Source organism: Ursus arctos, chromosome X (genome assembly GCF_023065955.2).
Source record: "Ursus arctos isolate Adak ecotype North America chromosome X, UrsArc2.0, whole genome shotgun sequence".
Classification (NCBI taxonomy): domain Eukaryota; kingdom Metazoa; phylum Chordata; class Mammalia; order Carnivora; family Ursidae; genus Ursus; species Ursus arctos.
Window position 1 is genome coordinate 2,769,208 of NC_079873.1, and position 22,924 is coordinate 2,792,131.

Genomic DNA, 22,924 nt, shown 5'->3' on the forward strand with positions numbered 1-22,924 from the left:
TAAAATCATTGTATTATAGTATTATTTGTGTTCTCTAATATTCACTTGAATATCTTTTTTTTTTTTTAAGATTTTATTTATTTATTTGACAGAGATAGAGACAGCCAGTGAGAGAGGGAACACAAGCAGGGGTAGTGGGAGAGGAAGAAGCAGGCTCATAGCGGAAGAGCCTGATGTGGGGCTCGATCCCAGATCGCCGGGATCACGCCCTGAGCCGAAGGCAGACGCTTAACTGCTGTGCCACCCAGGCGCCCCTCACTTGAATATCTTGGTTAAAATTTTACAAAAACAAATCGGTTTTCTAATCAGTTTTTTCTGGGTGGAAACTCAGTAAGTCTTATTTCTCAAATGCCACATATCATCTAATTTTCTGAATTGTATTAATGTCTGCAGCCAACAGCTTTGCCTGTGGTTAAGAAGAGCTAGACAATGTCTCACTCATTTGAGCAGCTGTGTGGCATGTTTTGAGGCCAGCAAATCTGTTTTCTGTGAATGCCGTTCCACAAACTTGGGGAGTATTGTTACAAGATGTCTTCAAGAATGAGAAAGGACTCACAGCTGCGTTGAAGGAATATTTGCTTTCTTCCCTCCAAAAATCAGATTGCAAAAGTCTTACATGTTTTGGATACTTAATTTTTTTCTTCAGGGGGGTCTATCCCAATTATAAATATTTTCACTGTGGCATTATTTACGTCCACGTGGGAAAATACATTTTTCCTTTGTGTGACTTTCCAGGATAAAATACGGAATATGAAATTAGCAAACAAAGAAAGGGAGAAACGATGACAAAAAAGGAAATCAGATATATTTGTTTTAGCGCTTTTATAACGCATTTACTTGGTACTTGTGCATTTTTTTAAACTTTAGGCAGCAAGATACACATGCATGTGAATTTGCATATTTTGTTTCGTTCAAGATAATATTGGGGTTCTTTTCTCACGTCCTTATTCTTTTACGTATTAGTTTGTATCTGCATAGATTCCACAGTGAGAGTACCTTTAGTGATTCGCCTATTAGGAAGCCATGATATTTCCTGTCTTCCCGTATTTTAACCGTCCCTAGGAGAATCTTTGCATACACACCTTATTCTATAATTTTGATCTATCATTATAACAGAGTCCATTAAGTGTAATTATTGTGACAAACGATATGGCTTTAAGATCATTGGTTCACAAAGCCAAAGGTTTTTTCTTAGAAGATAATCATCACAATAATACTGCCAACATCATTCTGCAGAAATGTTTCATTGACCTGCATATTAATCATCTGGAGTTGTCTTTAACAACAACAAAAAAAAGAGTAATTTTACCATCAAAATTTCTGCCCTGTTACTTAAAGTGCACTTGGTACTAAGTGGTACTAAGGAAGGAATACCATTTTGTCATCTTTTTCTTATTGGCCTTCCATAGAGCTGCCTGGAGTTGCCCATTGGTGAGGTCTTATATTTTTATTTATATTTTATATATTTATATTTTTATGATATATTTTATATAATTTAATTTTTATTTTATTTTTTTAAGGTTAAAATTTTGTATTGATTATTGAGTGTGGTATGTTGAGAACACCGACCCTTCCCCTCTTCTCCCCAGCAGCTTGTTCGTGGCCTGCGGACCCTGTCTTGGCATGGCAAACAGTAGGTTTGTGTGGACAGCAGAGAAAAGAAAAGCCCAGTGCTCTCCATCCCTTGGAGGATGCTAAGGACCAACACAAGTTCGTTGAAATTCCTTGCCACGGAATTCACTCATCAAAGTTTCCTGTCTCCCATGTGTAAAAGTGATGGAGCTTTGGTTTTCCCATCATGCAGACAGCGTAGACACGCTGGATAAATCCAGATTATCAATCACATGACCTTTCTGCTGAGTCAACAAAAATATAGACTGTAGCCAACATGTTGAGTTACTTTAAACTGTTGGTGCAAAGCTCCTGACGTGAACTCTTCTTGCCCCGCAACTTGACGTTATACAATTCCCTTCAAAGAATCAGGACAAGCACTATTTTCTACATTTTAAAATTTAGGTTTTAAAATTTAGATTTTGTTTCAAAAATTGGGTTTGTTGACTTAGCATCTTTAAGTTGATAAATCTATGTTTGTATGTCATTGATCTTCACACATGTTTAAGATATATCCAGGTAGAAAAGAACAGGTACATTCACTCCTCAGGAAATCTAGAATAAATTCCAGATTCCCAGATTAACCAGCTATAGAGATTTTGCTAACAATTAATTGTTACTGAAAAAGAAAAATTGGAAACTAGAAACTCCCTTCCCTTAGAAAGTCTGCATTTTTTACCTTCGCTTCAATGCATATTTTTTTTTTCTTTTTCGGGTGATATTGTAGTTGACAGAGAAAAAGAAATAAGAAAGGAAGGACTGGACAAAAGGAAAACAGAACAAAATTCTTGGGGCAAACGGAAGAGAGAAGAGAGCCTCCTCTTACAAGCACGCTCTCCTTTACAGGGTCGCCCTTGGAGCCCAAACTGGGGTAACAGTGAGTTGTTGGAAGCTTCTTTATTTCTGGTTCAGCCTCAGATTCCATGAAGGAAAGTAACATTTCCTCAGTCGGTGTTCACAATTACCAAAAGGGGTCAGCCGTCCCCGGGCTGCGTGTACTGGGATCCCGATGCTGTTTCATGCGCTGCCCACTGATTCCACGGTGGGACCCAGACCGAGGAGGGTCCTGTGTCTAGTCCCATTTTCCAGACCACAACTCAGGCCCCCGGAAGCTCACTGCCCTGCCTGTGGTCACAGAGAGAAGTGGAGAATTTAAACTCCAACAGCCTGGCTGAAGAACCCGGGCTTGAAACTGGGATCTCATACAGCTTGCTCAGTATAAATGTGGTGGGAACAGACACAGATTGACACAAACCTATGATCAGATCCAAAGAGTAATGGTTTGAATACCAAATCTGTATTTACGGGGAGGTGTTATTTTAGGGAAGAATAGTCCTATTTTACTTTAAACACAATTACTGGATTTTTGGTGGAAAATAGAAGCATATCAAAATGTACATAAGCATAAAACATCTGATATGCATATATATGTGCATTATAAAATATATATGCAAAAATATATGCATATAAACATATAAAATACACACATGTAAATATACATGTATATATACACGCATACACATATAAGTACACACATAAACATACATACACATATATGCATACAAATATACACACCTCAACATACACATGTGAACATATATACACATACGAACACATATACACACACATAAATACACACGTAAAACATATATACATACATAAACATATATCACACATATGTAAATATATGTATATATACATATGCATATGTTTTTATATATATACACAACTTACATTTTGATATGTTTCTCTTTCCACCCCCTCCACCTCTTTATCTTTTATGATTTTTAGGTAAGCTCTGCACCCATTGTGGGGCTTGAACTCAGGACCTGAGATCAAGAGTCGCATGCTCCAGTACTGAGCCAGGCAGGCACACCCCTCCCGTGACTCTTTACTACATTGGTTGGTGTTCGTATATTCCAAGCATATGGCCCTTGATGAAAGCTGCCACTCAGCCCTTGGACATAACCTAGATTGTACCAGATGCTTCCGTCAGGAGGCAGGACAGCAGGTCCTCAATGCTGCACAGGGAGGGGGTGCTGGGATGTTTTTCTCTAGTTTGGAAGAAGAGAGTTTCACTGCCTTACAAGGAGGGCTATTGTGGAGTCCTCTCTGGCCAAATTCAGAGAGACGTCTGCAGGTGGTAAAGCCACTGCATTGGTCCCACTGGAGAGGGCGTGGGTAGATGTTGCCTCGCTAAGATGCTCCGGGAGTCCCTGGCAGAGGCAAACCAGAAGGAATGAGCCTTCTGCAAGATAAACCCCCCTCAGCCACCCCTTCTCCTCAGGACGCACCCTCTTAGGGGCTCACAGCTGGGGCCATGGCACTTCTAAGATTTTACCAAGCCTCATGCTAAATAACGATCATGCACAAGATGCCTGCTAGGTATTTCTTGCCCATCTCAGAGCTTTCCAGTTTAAACAGGTAGCACTTTTTCATGCAGAAGTCAGAGCAGAGGTCTTGCAACTCTGTCAAGGTGACATGGATATCTGAGTGTGCATCTAATAACAAAAAAGAGACTCAGGCCTCCCATTAATACTGCTGCTGCTGCCCACGGCGCATGAATTTCTGAGCTGGGGTGTGTTCGCTGTGCATGGACAGGCTTCTGCACCGAGGGGAGCAGAATACAACAGGGAGACAGGTCTTCTGTGTTTGCAAGTTGATTTCATAATCCACGCCCACCTCGCCGAAACTCAACCACCAGCTGTCTTAAGCTCACAGGGTCCCTTTTGTGCAACGTGCATCTCTAGAAAAGTGCATACTGCACGGGCCCCTTCTCCAGAGTCTCAACAGGCAACACCTGAAAAGCACGACCTTTTTTGGCACAATTTCCATTGGGAAAGTATGAGCCTCCAGGGACCCAGCCAAGCCAGTCAGGGATCCACGTTTTCAGGGAAGCCTGTTTCTCTGATTTGAGAAGTGAGCACAGACAGGGCCCAGAGCTGTGTTAGTCAGATTCTGCACAGAACGAGAAATAACAGGATACGTAGGTAGAGATCCAGGTACAGATGCAGACAGAGATATGGATACAGATAGGTACGGACTGAGCCTACGGAATGGGCTCTGGTAATTACAGAGGCTGAAAAACCCTCATGTGATTGTATACTGTTGGCTGGAGGTCCAGGAAAGCAAAGGACCGTCTACACAACAAAGGCCAGCAGACTCGACACCCAACATGGGTCAGTGTTTCAGCTGGCGTCTGAGGGCAGGAAAACACAGATGTCCCAGCACCACAGTCAGGCAGGAAGAACTCCCTGTTACTTTGTCGTGTGTTGCTCTGCCAGGTCCACACCTGATTAGGTGTGGCTCACCCAGAATGGGAGGGCAATGTGCTTGAGTCGTTCTACCAATTCGAATGCTAATAGACCCTAGAAAGGTTAACCTTGGTGGGACTTTTTCTCCGTTAAGAAAACAAACAAGCTCACTGGAGAATTATTTTTTTTTTAAATCTCTAGTAGAAAGTCCCTCCTTTTCACTCTGCTATCATTAATTACATTCCAGATCCTGAGATGTTATGTATGACTTTGTCTTATAGGAAAGTAAGCCTCAATGTTAATGGTTTTTGTATCTAACCTATGCATTTTATTCTAACATTCTTCTTCTTTTAAAATGTTTTTCGTGAAGATTTTTCAGTCTTCATAATTACTGGGGTCCCCTAAATGCTCTTGGACCTGGCTCTACCATTTAAAAGGTTCTTCCCTTAATTTACAAATCTATCAACACATTTACATGTGTTCCTTCTTTATTTGCTTGGCTCAGGTTTTCAGTTTTTTAAATATTCTGTTTTGCCACAGGAAACGCGAGCAACGAGAAACACAAATTCAACGTTTCTGAGGCTCAGAGATAGAAAGGATAGGGTGTGTAACTGGGCTTTTAATGCAAACAGTGTGATAGCGACTTACTTCTGTGAAGAATGGGGAGGGGCTGTTCGATATTCAGTAACTCGGAAGGGTCAGAATCTAACGTTTCAGGAAAATTTAGCAGAAGAGTGGACAGGTGGGAACGGGGCGTTAAGGAAGGAAACCGGCGTGATGATTCTGATTTCATTAGGGGGGGTGGCAGGGAGAAAAGTAAGTGAATTTATAAAATAAGATTCGACACACGTTGAGGATGTTTTGATGTGGTTGGGGTATTAGTTTTTAGGGCTGCCGTAAGGAAGTAGCCTGGACTAGGGGGCTTTACACAATGGAGATTGATTCTGGAGACTAGAAGACCAAAATCAAAGCATCAGCAGGGTTTGTTCTAGGGGACAATCTGTCCCATGTCTCTTGACTAGCTTCTGGTGGCATCTGTCCATCTTTGGTATTGCTTGGCTTGTAGACCTACCTCTAGAATTCCTGCCCACGTTCTTCTCTTGGGGAGTGTCTGCGTCCCAATGTCTTCTTCTCATCATGGACTTGGTTTTGGGCCATTGGATTAGTGCCCTTCCTAATGCAGGATGGTCTCGTCTTAACAGGATTACGTCTGTAGGGACACTGTTTCCCAGATAAAGCCACATCCATAGCTTCTAGGTGGGAATGGCTTTTAGGGGACACTCTTCCATCCATTATGGTTGGCAAGTTGTCATCAACTAAGAAGTAAGGCATTTGATCCCCGACCTCTGCAAACGACTCATTCATACATCTGTGCGTACGTAGGATCTCGGCAGGACAGGTTTTGTCTCATACTCCTCTAGATCATGGCTGGTGGGGTTATGAAGATCGTACAGTAAAATGTGGGGCACAGAAGCAGTGTCCTTGTGTTTCCCTGTGACGTTGCCAATCTTCTACGGAAATGCCTGCTGTATTCAGTTGGGACCCTAGGCTACCAGATGTCCCACCTCAACAAAGCAGAGTTTTCAGTGAGTTTCAGACTGTCACAGTGCAGACACGTGGGGCACCGGGTCTCTGCACTCCAGGTCATACTCTCTCTCAAATAAATAAAATCATGAAAAAAATTATTAGAAAAAAAGAGGGAATTCCTCGATACAGGAATCCAGTTTGTTCACCTAATTATAGTTACCACGGTTCATCGGCTGGATGCCAAATAGCTATAAATATTCACAGTTAAGTAGGTAGCCTTTTGCTTAATGATGAGGTTAAAGGAATAGAGGAGACAGGAAGATTCTAGAATCTAAGTGTATTTGGTCCTTGAAATGATCAGTCGGCACATTTCTTGGGGATACTAGTAAGTAAAACTAATTATTGAGAAAGTAGACTAGAAAACACTATTACTTGTGGACTATTTCACTTCGACTTTTTTTTTTTTTAAAGATTTTATTTATTTATTCGACAGAGATAGAGACAGCCAGAGAGAGAGGGAACACAAGCAGGGGGAGTGGGAGAGGAAGAAGCAGGCTCCCAGCGGAGGAGCCTGATGTGGGGCTCGATCCCATAACACCGGGATCACGCCCTGAGCTGAAGGCAGACGCTTAACCGCTGTGCCACCCAGGCGCCCCATTCACTTCTTTGACTTTTAGTGGGCTAATACAGAAGAGTAGTGAAATCAAGAGTGAAAGGGAAAACCTACACGTCACACTAAGAATACTGTTAATCAGGTAATAACCTTGATTAACTATTAAAGATATAAATGTAAAATGTATAAGATTATGTAAATTATCAAATGCATCCTTAGTAATTCCAAGCGATTTAGGGCCAAATGGGTTTGTCTTTTCTCTTTCCAAATTCTTAGTTCTCCCCAAACCAAAAAAAACCAAAAATAGAAACCTCAAAGAATCTGTTATAAGAAGGCAGAACATTAAGGAGAACAGCGTACAAAAGGGTATTTTTCATTGCCAGAGAAAGCTATAAAGTGACATCAGTGTATGGACCGCATTTTTTAAAAAGATTTTATTTATTTATTTACTTGTCCAAGAGACAGAAAGCAGGGGGAGGGGCACAGGGAGAGGGAAAAGCAGACTCCCTGCTGAGCAGGGAGCCCGATGCCGGGCTCCATCCCAGGACCCTGGGATCATGACCTGAGCTGAAGGCAGATGCTTCAGCGACTGAGCCACCCAGGCGCCCCTTGACTGCATTTTAAACTAACTTTTGTGGGACAACAGAGATCATTCTCCCGCTCTAACCCAATGCACTATTGAGCTACGCTCCTTTGTTGTCTGATGTCATTTTTCCTATGAGTTTGGACTCTTTGCACCTCCTGGTAACTTACAATTGCTGCTCAGTCTGCAAGGATGGGGGTTCTCCTAACGTAGACGTCACCTGAGCCCTGAGACTACCTTCATCCCATTCCCCATTTCTGGAGGCTATCTCTCCTTCCTTGTCCATGGGTTTTGGTCTTGCTGTCTCTGTCAATGTCTCATCCCCTTGAAGACATGGGTCCTGCCTTTACCTTGAACCCTACAATCTTCAGTTGGCCATGGCTGGGCTGCATGTACCCGTGAACGTGTCGTTATTTGGAATAGGGCCTTTGCCGTGGGTTGGCCACAGTATGGACTAACACATGACACCATGTAAATGGTACTGCAAGGATTCCTCCTGGGGTCGTGGGCTGGGCCGTTGGGGGCCGCCATGTTCCCATGGCAGCCCCACTGGGGTAAGGCAGCAGCAGGTGTCCCTCAGGGGCCCATCATTATGGCTTTGCTGGATAGGTGTTCAACTCAAGTCATAGCCTTCCTAAACCCGGCCTGAGTGGTCCTACTCACCAGTAGTGGAATCCAGCTTGTATTTGTTTTCTAGAATGGTTGCACCAAGTATCCCAAAGCTAGTGACTCAAACTCATCATCCCACAATTCTGGAGGACAGATGCCTGAGGTCAAGGTGAGGGCAGGATTGGCTCATCCAGTCTCATGACCCACCATATGCTGAGAATTCTTCCATCCTCTTGTTTTTTTTACTATAGAACAGCTGACCGACACGTGCTTTTCTTCTTTCTCTTAGAGGTCTCTTTTCCAGAATAAATGTTTAAGGACCTGGGTGTAGTTGCAAAGTTAATACACTCATATCTTGCTACAATTGTCTGTTCTTTTCCTTGGTATAAGGTGGTTGAATACAGAGTCTCAGCTTTATCCCACTGAAGCATAAGGTTCCAAGGCTTCTACAAAATGACCTTTCCTTGTGGAGGAAAGCATTTTGTTTCAAATGGCATAGAGTCAAGTCATATCTTTCAGGTGATAGAATAATAAGTATATATAAAATATGTATTATATTCATTTGGTGTTAATATCATATATACCTTATATTATGTATAAGGTTTGAATTATAGTACTAATATACAAAATATTATACATTATATTTGAATTGTAAACCTTGAGTTACAACTTTCAGATTATATTATAAACTAACTTTATATATGTATATATTTATATATAATGTATACATATATTTGACATATATGTATAACTTTATATATGTATAGATATTATATACATAATGTGTATATGTGTATATATATATACTTTTTTATAGAAAACAACTGAAAAGTAGAAAGGTTTACGGAGTGAATGCCTATGTACCAATTACCCAGCTTCAATAATTTTCAACTCATGGCTAAACTTTGTTCACCATTATCCACCCCACCCCCCTGTTTCTTCTCTCTCCATCCAGATTATTTCATTTCATTTATTTATTTTCATCCAGATTATTTTATTTTACTTTAATTTTCATCCAGTTTATTTTAAAGCCAATACCAGGTGTAATACGCAATAGCATTCATTACTCGTATGTAAATATTTTGCAATTCTGTTTGGTACACAGGACCCATTTAAAAATAAATCTGCAGTTCTTTACATCCTTAAAATATTATACATCATACTTAAGACAGAGAATATCTAGTGTTTAATTTCCTAGATTGTGTCCTAAGTTATTATTATGACTATTATAATATATAGTAATAGTTTGTGGGTTTGAAATGGAATTATGACTATTATAATATATAGTAATAGTTTGTGGGTTTGAAATAAGACCCAACTATTTCCATGCATTGCCATCAGTTGGTATCTCTCTTTTCTCTTATAAATATAGCCTTCCCTTGTGTCTCTTTCTTTCCCCCTTAAAATTTATTTGTTGAAGAAGCAGAGTCTTTTTCTCCATATAGTTTCCCACAGTCTGACTATATTCATGAGCCCTTCTCATATCCCATGGCCTTCTGTTTCCTTGTGAATCTGTAGTTGATCCAGAGGTTTGATCGGATTAGAGTTTGATTGCTTCAGCAAGAATATTTCCATTGGGAGGTACAATTACATGCATTTCCTTCTTTCTTGATATTAAGTGTCATCGGCAGTCATTAATTAGAAGTTATGAAATAATGAGTTTCTATCTGCCTCATTCTGTGACATTGATTCGCTGGATGATTTTTGTAAAGACAAAATTCCTTTCATCAACTATGTGGTTAAACTGAGGCAGATTTTTATTTCAGAAGGTTAGATATTTATTTAAGAAGGCCGATTCTTTTGCTTTCTTTATGAGGTTGCAAATTAGGTTGGTTCGTTTGAATGGAATCGTGCCGTGGACAGGTGCGTATGAAACCTCTCCGCTGAATACCCGGGCCCCACATCACTCATGCTCCTTAACTGACAGATATGTTATACTCATTTTTTTCACAGGACGCACATCTGGGAATATCCATTACTCGGAATCAGACAGGATACTTTTTACATGTCTCAAAAGCTCCCTTGACGGTGGAGTGTAATTAACTGAAAAATCACATCTAGCAGCACTGAGGTAGACATTGCCCGGTGAAGTAGACAGGCCCTTCCTCCTGGTTTTCAGTTCTGCATCTTTTGGCTATTTTCCCTCAGTGAGGATCAATACGGAAGAGTCTGCAGGTGGGTCAGGCCGTCTGTGTCTCACTTGGAGACCTTATGTCAGCAGAATGTCGCCACCTCTGAGCAGTGTCCAGCAAACACTTAGCTTGCCTTCACATCTCTACATACTCAAGGGACAAGAGAAACACTCACAAGCCGCCCAGAACCAGAGGAGGAACTCTCACCCGTTATCACAGCCAGGCTTTCCCTGTTCATTACAACCCGGGAACCCCTGTCCCCACAGCTGTCCCTCATCAGCGTCTTCCTCTACTCGGATCAGGTCAGAGCCTCTACCCTTGTCGCAAGCCCCCTTCTGGACATTATCAATTTTTACACACTCCTCATCTGTGATCGGAACTGTCGGATAAGTTACCAGCTCTCCATATCTTGCAAATTGAGCTAAGAACTTTTGGATTTTATCCTGAGGGTTGTGGGATACCACTAATGAGTTTTACTCAGAAAATGACAGGAAGAGGCTTTGGCTTTAGAAAGTTCATTATGGTTGCAGGATAGAGAGGGGAAAAAAAAACTGAAGATGAGCAGAGAGGCAGGGGAGTCAGTTAGGAGCCTATTAATTAAAGATCTAAGGCAAACCGACTATGGAAATGGTATGAGAAACATATGGAAGGACTGTGGAGTGATTTACAGAGATATCACTAGCAGGCCCTGGGAAAAGATGAGCAGAGAGGGGAATACAAATTCTCTGGTCACAGGCAACTGTTGGCTTGAGGTTGGTTGGTGAGTTTGCTTTTTGATTAAGATGGGGACAACTGGCTGCAAACAAAAGGGCTCATGGACACGTAGATGAAGAACTCAGTTTGAGAGCTAGGAGGCTGAAGGTCTTTCGTGGGGTAGCTAAGTGATGGTTCTTATGGGTCATTGAATCTATCATCATGGGCAAAGATGACAGATCTGTTGGAGGTATCAACTCAGAAGACACCGTGGTGCCTGATGGCCAGATGGCCACTGACGTCATGGTAGGGGACACACAGCTCATCCAAGAGAAGACCGGTACACAAGACACAATTTGCAGATGCAAGTATAAAAGTGAATTCTCCCATTCCAGCATGGTCTCCTGTGTTAGGTCAACATTGCCACCACTGTTTCTCTGTACATGGGTGCGTGCCATACGTCAGCACTCTACTTCTTTTAACAAAGGGAACTTGATGCAGCTTAGTACAAAGAACAGAGCCTTTGGCACAGAGCCAACTTGAATGCAAATCACTGATGGAAACGCAAGACTCTGCAGGTGGTGAAGCAACCACAAATGGTCTTAACTGGAAGTCTCCTTCTGCGTAAAGGTTGAGCAAGTTCAGGGGAAAGAGGAAGAGGGTTGAGTTGGGGACATGTCGATTCATATCCTAGTTGTACAACTGCTTGGGTGACCTTGGACAGGTCATTCCATTATTTAACAGATTCATGTTGTCCATCCGTAAAATGGAACAAAGAAGGTTTCTCAAGTAGGGCTGGTGAGGAATAAAAGAGAGAAGACACGTGAGCAGACGCAAAAGGACGAATGTCCTCTGATAGGTGAACTGACTCCAGAGTGCACGCTTCTCCAGGAGAGGAGAGCTTTTTCTAAGGAACAGGGTGATTCCCTGCTGAAATGTTTAGGTTTTCACCCCACCTTGGTCTAGCAAACAGCACAAGGGGAATTTAACTGAAGTGCAGAATATCACCTCCCAGTGACGGATGTCGAATAGACAATGTCAATGCCCCTGTTGTACGGAAATGTGATGGAGAGCCATGCCCTTCCCAATATCCACCCAACAGCCTTGGGTCAATACTATTTTTTTGGAAAACAAAGACATGTGAGCTGTTATAAAAGGAACCATTTGGGCAAATGGTGAGATGAAGAGTAGACGCTAAGAATTCTCTGCTGTTTGTAAAACGGGAGCTACACCCAAGAAGAAACCCATAACAAGTATGACCAGAGAATCCCTGAGAACGTTCAAGGAATCGATGGCATCTGAGGAAATTTCATCAGTTTAATTTAAAACCTCAAGGGGCATTGGCATCAAAGACTGGATGAAGTGCTGATCTCTGGCTGCTGGAGCATTGGTCAGATTCTTAATAAATACAATTGCCATTGTGATAGTAGTGAAGTTAGTTACTGATGTTATCACAAGTAGTATTGTTAATAATTCTAGGCAAATTGTCTTCACGTATACTGTGTACTGTCAATAGGAAACTCTTCATCATTGCAAACACGCTCTTTTTCTTAACGGGTGTATCTTCTCTTTTACATTTGTACTAAGTTCCCAGAACTTCCACTCGAATTCTCAGCCAATATCCAGCTGCAGAATCAGGAGACTTACATGTGTGCTCAATTGCCTGTTACCTAAAAACCCCAAACAGAAACCTAACTTTTGTTACGCAAAAGTAACTGGCGCCATTTGTTTTGAGATGCTGGTATGATTGATAGTCTACAGAATTCAGCATGTAAGGCAATACGGGGTGATGGAAATGAGGTTCTATTTGAGAACCAGAGGGTCTGAGTCTGATGTCAGTTCCACCGGTCATGTCTTATATCACTATGGGAAGTTGCTAAATGTCTGGGGGCTTTGGTTTGCTCGTGGGTGGAATGGAAGAAAACTTTGCCAAGGCGACGAGTTTGCAGTGCACATCAAAGTGCTACCCGCATGCCCAGCACTACATTTCTGTAAATGGGAACCCAAGACACTGTTTGTCCTACTGATGGATGCAAGAATGCCCAAAGCCCTCAGAGGTCATTTGCATTACAGCATGAGTTAGAGCACCATTTTCCAAGTCTTTCTACTGAATGTGGTCAACAGGGGATTAGGTGACAACTTTTCCCTGATTCGGCAAAGTTCTCGGACTTTGCCATATATTCTTCTTCTTCTTAACTGGGGAGGAAGGATGTCAAGTGTTCACAGGTGAAGCCCCTCCCCAGAAAGACCCAACTCAAACGAATGAACTCAAAATCTCCAAGAGTAGACCAGACATTTCACTGTTTGCAAAATCCCTTCAGGTAAGTCTCATATGCAGGAGCATTGAGATTCACCAAGGAAAGGTGTGGACGGATGTGAATTCAAACTACATCTAACTCCAGAGTTCTCTGAAATCGGGGCACCTGTAGAAAAAGTGTTTGGATCCCTAGCATGGATGTACGAATCTGATTCCCTGACTCAAGCACTAGAGGGATGATTAAAAAAAAGCAAGAAAAATAAATATCCGTAACATTAGAAAGTAAAATGTATTTGTCAAGTGTTACATGCAATGGTGAATTTTGTAACTTTAGATTTATGGAACTGTCAAGGGACTCAGGAGGAAAGAAACAGGACATATGTTCAGCCCTATCAGGGAAAAATTCATGACATTTCCCAGGTTGGGGCTATTAAAGAAATTTTTGTGAGGGAAGGTTTCTGGAGTAGAGTCCAGATGGCTCCGTGGTTGGTGGAGTTATTAATGTGACAGAGATATTTTCCTAACATCGTTATGTTCCATAGAGTTGTCAATGTTCATTAAGAGGAAAAAGTGCCCTGAGGTTCGTTTAACACTATTAATGATTAAGTTTTTAGCAGCCATAATTAAATCCCAACATAAATCTTATTGTGAATCTAAAAAAACCCAGAAGATTTAAGGTAGAAAAAAATCAGCTACAAATACTTTAGGATGACAAAGTGAATTTCCATGTAATATTTAAGGGGTTTAGAGCATGCATATAAAAATCAAATTTCCATTAAATTAGCCAGTGTTGAGTAGCCACTCTTCGTGAAATACCTTCACATTCTTATCATTTAATGTTGACTGAAGCTTACTGAGTTTTATAATTTTGAGTTCACAAAGGAAACAAAGAATTAAATATTAATTTTTCGATCCAGGGTATAATATTAGCTATATCCAAAATGGATACATATGGTTGGAATCAGGGTGGTAAAAACTGTCCTTGAATATCCTTTCATATCACTCTCTCTCTCTATATATATATGACATATGGTTTGGGGACTATACCCCATACACAGAAATCTGCACACAGAAATTTGAGCACCATTGCAGAAAAAGGAAAAAATAATCCAAAGTATTTGCAAATGCTTGGTCAAGAAAATATTCTACTGAACTCGCTCCTTCGTGTCACACACGGATACACAAAGTGAGGGACTCATGACGGGATGGAGGGTGAATTCTGGACTCAGCACGACTCCCCAGCCATTAGCTGTATGTTTGAGCTGTGCAGGATACACAAAAATATGGTGGGCAAAAAGGTGCTGACTCATTGTTTTAGATAAAGGTCTGAGTATTTGGGATGCATATCGATATGGACATTCTGAAACAGTGTGTCCATTTTCTAAAACATAAATTAACTCAATTTTTTTTCAGTGTGCTGGTTGCAAGACGTGTCCCTACAGCACTTGTGGTTGGGTTGGACCCTGTTCAGATTGGCATGGGTGTGGGCATGATGCTGGTGTTACCAGCTAGGGATTTCGCCATGCATCCTGTGTTTGGAGAAGTCTGTTGTACAATCACAGAGGTGTTGGCCCATCGTAAATGTACACCGTGTCTAATTTCATTGCCACGGAGTCTAGTGCAATCAAGTGTGTCTTGAAGGAGCTACAGTGTTTTGATTCCAACACTTGTACCTCAACCAACAAGACCACCCTATCTTTAAAAAGCTACTACCACTGATTGGGAAAAGATCCAAAATCTGCTAGTTTTATTGTTGCTCGTTTTTAACCAATATAGGAATTCATTCCAAATCAAATATTTTTTTTTTTGAAAGGGCAAAGTCCAAAACTTTTTTTGGTTCCATTGAGTCCTCGTTAGTTTATCTCTTGGCTTGCGTTGCATGTCAGTCTTGACAACGTCACCAACATTTAATGAGCTGTGAAGTCCAAGTGTTTACTAACCCAAGCGATGGAAATGCTTTAAATGACTGGAGATTCTGCCTAAGAAAAGGCAGCAGGACTGTGGGAAACGATGTATTTATTCCTGGGAACTACACACTGACTTAGGCAAAGACAAATGTCTGGGTTGTGTAATTGACTGAGTCCAGTTGGCTCTGGAGGAGCCCGTCTCCCCTCCTGGTGTCTGGCCCAGCGTCACGCGCCTGTGGTATGCACCTTCACCGCTGGGCTGCCTGTTGACCAAATTGAAAGATAAATAGGTATTAGGAGAGCAGGAGCAGCTGAGCCTCTGGCGTCGTGGCCGAGCTCTGGGGCCATCGGGGGCCTTGGGTAAGGCTGACACAGCTCGGGCTGACACTCTCCACTATTTCTCGGTTACCCCTCATGACCCAGGGATGGCTGGACAGATTCTGGGACAGCAGACAATGCCCTTGGCAAACATGTCGGAGGAGAACCAAGGAATTATTTAGGGCACTTGGCTTTGGGGGCTCATTTGGCAAGACGAGTACAGAACCGGTTTATGCAGGAAAACACTGAAATTCATTAAGAGGCTGTTAAATATTAACAAGCCCTAAAAATAATTCCAGGTGGGAGAGAAGAGCAACCTCTGAGACCCATTTTCCACTCCAGCGGAGGCCTGGCTAGCCGAATGGAAGGCTGGTTTCGCAACAGAAGAAACCTCACGAAGTTACACGAGGACTTAGCGTGTTGGTGTCTGCAGGTGTGTGCCCAGCGGGGTTTCCGGAACCTGCTGTACCTGCACGTGGCGTTCGAAAAAGCCAGCCAGCATTGTAGGACAAGGGGCACAGATGTCTCCCCTCCCGCTGGTAGCTGAGGGCTTGTCTTCATTGGGTTTTTGAATCATAGCTATAAAGAGCACTTTTGCAAGTCTTTTTTCTTTCTTTCTCGGTCTTTCTTTTTCTTTTTCTTTTTCCCCTCCTAAACATCAGGGGCTTGCATGAAAAGTAAAGGAGACAGATCGGGATGTTTAAATAGATATGGCTCCTGGATATGTTCGAAGGCAAACTCGCGGGATGCTGTGGCTGCCGGCTCTCATGTCCAAGGTGCGGCATGTGTTGGAGGAAGGCCTTCACTTGAACTTGATCAAAGCCCTTAGGGCTGTTGCATGTGGGGGGACCTCGCCCCTCCCTGTGCCGGTGGACACGCTTGCAGGCGGAGCTGACCCACTCCCGTCACAAATCTGATCATCGCACCAAGTCCTCCCTCTTGCTGCCTATGAAGGGACTATGTCATGCATGTTCATTCCCAGGATTCCTCGTTAGGACTTAAGGGTATCACCAAGCAAGGGGTACCTTTGCACAAAGTTCGAATAATGTGCTCCTTGTCAGTGAGTGAACACCACGTCACTTCAGATGTGACAGAATCTTCAGGCAGAGGTGCAGAACCCAAGGCAGAACATAGGACCCAAGAAATGGAGTTTCCATGGCCTTAAAAAAGGAAAAATTAGCCTGTGGCTGAGGCGGGACGTTGTTGATTCATGAGTGATGATGGTGCTTCCAGCTCTCAGTGAGGAACAGGAGGAGGATGGGATGGTTTTCACTTTGCTTTTGAGGATTTACAGGTTCGGATCAGCTTTATGACACGGTCAGTTCCGAGGACCCCCTCGAGACTCAATTCCCAATGAATGCCCCTGTGTTCAAACTCATTTTCAATTCCAGGGCATAAATATTTGATGGGTGCAGGCTTTCCAAGCTCCCTTGGAGTCCAGTACGGATAAAGTGAATGCAGTGCGGGATCACCGGGAGGAAAATCAGGGCTGACCGGCGTAAACACACTGTCCCCTCACACCAGCTCTGATTAGAACTAAATCCTGCACAGAATATATAAAGGAACGACATGAGGACAGCTCCTAAAAGTGAGGAATGACGTACAGACTGGACAAGCAAGTCAAGACCCAAAGAGAAACCATACACCAGTGCGCTACTGCTGGATATCCCACCCTTGCTCCTGGCTGGCATCCAGCTGGATGGCGAAACGATGCAACATATATGGACAGAAAAGGCACAAGAACATGTCTCTATTGCATCAAAGGATCAGGAAGAGCGGCCCTGCAGAGCGTAGCTTACAGCTCTCTCCCGGCTTCCCTCCAGCGAGCTCTAATACCAGAACTTTGGCAGCAACTATGGGGGCTGGAGTTGCAGCCGCATCCCCAAGATCTTTTCCCTTGGTGGTCTGTCCACGGAATACCAAATCATGCACAGTATGCAGCACAGCTCAGGGCCAGCCACGGGGCCAGGAAAAGGGGCTCCCAGGAGATGCAGGTGGTAGGTAAAGTCAAGTAGAAGGAGGCAGAGTAAGACAGCCTTGAACCCTGTGTGTGACACTGTGGCTGGACCCGAACTCTGCACACATGGAATTGATGGACATCAACACAGCAAAGGCTGGGGAAAGCATGGGTATAAGCTACCGTGCAGAGAGCAGACTGGCTGTTTGGAGGTAACCGTGTGGGACAGACTAAAATAGCAAACTTAAACCGAACCATAGCCCAGAAATGCAGGTTAGAATTTGCCCAGGTGCCCCGAAACAAGGTTTTTAAAGCAACTAGTATAACCCCATTCCAAGAAATAAAGGTGAATATTCTGCAAATAACAGGAAAGACGTTAGTCATGGCTAAGAAATAAACCCAACAAAACAGAGTGTACAGCAAATTTCAGAGGGGAGCACTATAGGAAATGCTCAAGTCATGCCGCTCAATAGCACGATGGAAGGAACACAGAGGACAGACAGTGAACGTGGAGATCAATCAATACAAATCAGCCAATCTGAACAGTGGAGAGGAAAAAAGTAAGAGGCAGAAGCAAATGAATGTGCAGGATAATATCAACTGGTCTATGGCTCTTTTCCTTTAAGTTCTGGAAGGAGAGAAGATAGAAATCAGTGGAAGAAGGAGGAAGAGGAGTGGAGGAGGAGAATTAGAAGAAACAGAAGACGGGGAAGAAGAAGGATAAGGGGAAGAAGGGGAAGAAAGAGGAAGGGGAATTAGGGGAAGGAGGAGAAGAGGAAGGAGGAGGAGGGAGAGAAGGAAAGAAATAATACTGGTAAATGTCCCTATTTTAATGGAAGACATATCCAGAAAGTCAGTAAATTCTAAACAGGATAAAATAATAATTTAAAAAAAGCACTTTAATCAAACCTTATAAATAGCAGAGTAAAGCAAGAAATGTTGAAAGCAGAGAGAAACCATACATGACATTCAGAAACTGACTGGAAGGAAAGCAGACTTTCCCTCAAAAATTGTAAAGACTATGTGTGCTTATTTCATGCAGCATTATGTCTTTTTTTTTTAATGATTTTTTATTATATTATGTTAGTCACCATACAGGACATCCCCGGTTTCCGATGTAAAGTTCAATGATTCATTAGTTGCGTATAACACCCAGTGCACCATGCCATACGTGCCCATGTCTTGAAGGTTTGTGTTCTCACAGAGGCAGGACTCCCTTCTTTGCTAAGGTTGGATATTATCCCATTGTATGGACACATCACACTTTCTTCATCCATAAATCTACTCATGGGCACTTGGGTTGTTCCCACCCTCTTGGCTGTTTTGAACAGTGCTCCTCCCATGAACCTGGAAATACGGACAATCCCTTTGAGATCTTGACTTCAATTCTCTTGGGTAAGAACCCAGGAGAGGGACTGCTGGATCATACAGGAGTCCTATTTTTATTTATTTTTTTATTTTTAAAGACTTTATTTATTTGGGTTCCTTTTTTTTTTTTTTTTAAGATTTTATTTATTTATTCGACAGAGATAGAGACAGCCAGCGAGAGAGGGAACACAAGCAGGGGGAGTGGGAGAGGAAGAAGCAGGCTCATAGCAAAGGAGCCTGATGTGGGACTCGATCCCATAATGCCGGGATCACGCCCTGAGCCGAAGGCAGACGCTTAACCGCTGTGCCACCCAGGCGCCCCTATTTGGGTTCCTTTTTCTGCACCTTCCCACCAACACATTATCTCTTTTGTTTTAAATAAATAATAGGCATCCTAAGAGAAGTGAGGTCATGCTGCATTGTGATTTTGATTTGCGTTTTCCTGATGATACGTGATGTCCATACACCTCTTGGCCATGCGTGTATGTTCTTTGGAGAACACCACATGATTCCACTTTTGTGAGCCTACTGAAATAGTAAGACTCAGAGACGTGGAGCATAGGATGGTGGTTGCCTGGGGCTGGGGGTAAGAGGCAAGTGGGGAGTGCTATTCTATGGGAATAACGTTTCAGTTATGCAAGAGGGTAATATTTACAGATGTGCTGTGAAACACTGTGCCCATATGTGACTCAAAAGTTGGTGCAGGGGCGCCTGGGTGGCACAGCGGTTAAGCTTCTGCCTTCAGCTCAGGGTGTGATCCCGGCGTTCTGGGATCGAGTCCCACATCAGGCTCCTCCGTTGTGAGCCTGCTTCTTCCTCTCCCACTCCCCCTGCTTGTGTTCCCTCTCTCTCTGGCTGTCTCTATCTCTGTCAAATAAATAAATAAAAATCTTAAATAAAAAAAAAATCTGGTGCAGACGGTAGATCTCCAACTTAAGTGTTCTTACCATAGTAGAAAACAATCATAAAGACCAGAAAACACTGGAAGAACTTTTTTAAATTTCTGAAGGAAAATCACACAAAGTGGAGTCTATATGTAGGGGGGAAAATGCCCTTCAGGAATGAAGCCAAAGGAAAGACATTTCAGTTTGAGAAAAACTGAGCTAAATTGTCGCCAAGATCTACTTTTTTAAAAGAAATGCTCAGAGAAATTCTACAGAGGAAAGAGACATAATAATAGAGGAAAATCTGGAATGTCAGAAATGAAGAAAAACAGAAATAGTCAATACTTGGGTTCATATAAACAGATCATTTTCCTCCTCTTAAATTCTTTGCAGTAAAGAAGAATGTTAAAAGTTAAAACAATAACATTTTCTGCACATTTCAAAAAATTGACTTTATTTTTTGGGGTGGTTTTCAGTTCACAGCAAAATTGAAAAGAAGGTACAGAGATTTCCCATACGCCCCCCAACCCCACATAAGCAGAACTTCCCCTGTTACCAACGTCCCACCAGAGGGTGGATTTGTTAAGGTCAGTGAACCTACCCTGACACATCTTTATGGCCAAGATCCACAGTTTACATTAGGGTTCAGTCTTGGTGTTGTATATTCTACGGGTTTGCACAAACGTACAACAGCAAGTGTGCATCATGATAGTATCACATAGAGTCATTTCTCTGCCCTAAAAGTCCTCTGAATTCTGCCTCTGCATCCCTCCTCCCACCTCCTGGCAACCACTGATCTTTCGCCGTCTCCAGACATGTCATGGAGTTGGAATCCCACAGGATGTAGCATTTAAAAAAAAACTAATAAATTTTAGTTATTTGAGAGAGAGAGAGAGCGCAAGAGCAGGAGCAGGGGTGGGGGTAGAGGCAGAGGGAGAAGCAGACTCTCCACTGAGCAGGAAGCCCGATGCGGGACTTGATCCCAGGACCATGGGACCATGACCTGAGCTGAAGGTAGACACTTAACTGACTGAGCCACCCAGGCGCCCCAGGATGTAACATTTTCGTATGGGTTTTTTTTCACTTAGTAATATGCATAAGTTTTCTCCATGACTTTTTATAGCTTGGCAGCTCATTTCTTTCTACTGAATAATATTCTATTCTCTGGATGGACCACAGTTCATTTATCCATTCACCTACTAACTAACATCTTGGTTGCATCAAGTTTGGGGAATTACGAATAAAGCTGCTATAAACATCCATGTGCAGGGTTTAAACTCTAATAAAAAGTACGTCCTTGCATTTTAGGGAAAAAAATTTGAACTATGAAAGTCTAGCAAGGCAGATCATACTACTGTTTCTGATGAACTGAGTTCGAAAAACAATTCCACGGCGTCCCTATTTTCTCTTATTCTCCATTAAAAAATCTACTGTTCTGCACAAGTGAAAATTTGAATAAAGATCTCATTGGACTAACTACACCTGGAATTCACTAGATTCAAGGTCTCTTTGCTTTTATATGAAAATAATTCTTTTGTATTTTATTTGTAGGATTATTCTTCGTGATTACAAATCCTTAACTCTTGGTTGGTAATCTACATTTTGTTGTCAACATTCTCCAAAACAGATTTGGGTGTGTGGGTGTGGGTATGTGCGTTTCTGCTTCTGTCTGAGTGCTAAGGCCGTGAGAAGTAAATAAGGACCATAAATAATCTTTATCATCTAAATCAATGATGTCCTTTTGAATGATGTGTGATGACAGAAATGTTCTGTAGATCCTCTAACCAATAGGGCAGCCACTATATCAAGTAGTTGACATGTAGCTTTTTAAAGTGAGGAACTGAATATTCAATTAGTTTAACTTAAATTATATTTAAGTGTAAACAGCCATATTCAGATAACGGATATTGTATTAGACAGCGCAGCTCGAGAGAATATTCCTGTTGACTTACTGCCACATTTCCCATAGTAGTGTTCCATACTTGCTTGCATGCCAATCACAGAATGAAACATCACGCACAATGTTCTAGCATATGGCTTTAGGTAAGTTTGTTTAAAACGAGAACAGCGCATGGAAAACATTTTAGATTTTGTCGTTGGCATTAAATATGAAGATTTCTTAGTGACCTTGGCCACAGGAGTGCAAGAATGATGAACGCTATCCATTGGCTTTGTATTAGGCTGTGTAACTAACATTTTTATCTATCCCACATGTCATTTTTCTTTAATCTTACTGAAGCATAGTTGCTGCATATCCCACACGTGATTAACTGAAATTTGAATGAAAATGTTTTTTAAAAATTTCAATTCAAAATAAATTTTTTTTTCTTTTTTGTGTCTGTCTTGAAATAAATGCGTCACTGACATGGCTTTGTATTGATATTATGACAAAAGGATTAGTATTATCAATTTTAAATAATATTGTTAATATTATTATAATAGTATTAAAGTTAACAGATTACTATTATAATAATATGATTTATATGCTATATATTATAAATTATAAATTAGTGTATAATATGTTAATATAATTATGTTTTAATAATATATATTTATTATATATATTAATTATACTATAGATCAATAATTTTATAATTTTAATTAATAATATACTTGTTTTATCCATTTAGGAGTCCAGTACTGCTGCGCACCTGAGCCCCCGACCCCTGGGACAGGACACGTGAGAAAGGTGTGCTGGTATCCAGCGGAAGAAGCACCACACTCCAGCTTAGCAAGACTCAAACTCCTGTTTATACAGACCTATTCAACCCTCTAAGGAAACAACTATCAAGAATTGCAGCTCTTCCAAACACAGGCCAATTTTGTGATTAACACTCATCTCTAGAGCCAGAAAGTCTCCCAGTCCTGCCTTTCGGTAGTGTTTTTTGCTCACGCATTGCCAGAGTTCACCGTTTCATTCCATAGTAACCGTCAAATAAAATCGCAGCTCACTTTCTTAGAAAAAGCACAGTTTGGGGTCTGTGAAATGATATCCATGCAAGATTCCATGCAGCCTCTTCTGTATCTCACAGATCTGTCTAAGGGTTTCACTCAGGGTAGTCTAGTACACAACCTGTACTCACCTAGAACCAAGAGCTTCGGGTGACTATTACAGCAAGACTTCACTGCTGCACATCCTTGAGGGCCTTGCTGCTCAAAGTGTGGTCTGCAGACCAGCAAGCAGCCTCAGCATCTTATGGGAGCTCGTTAA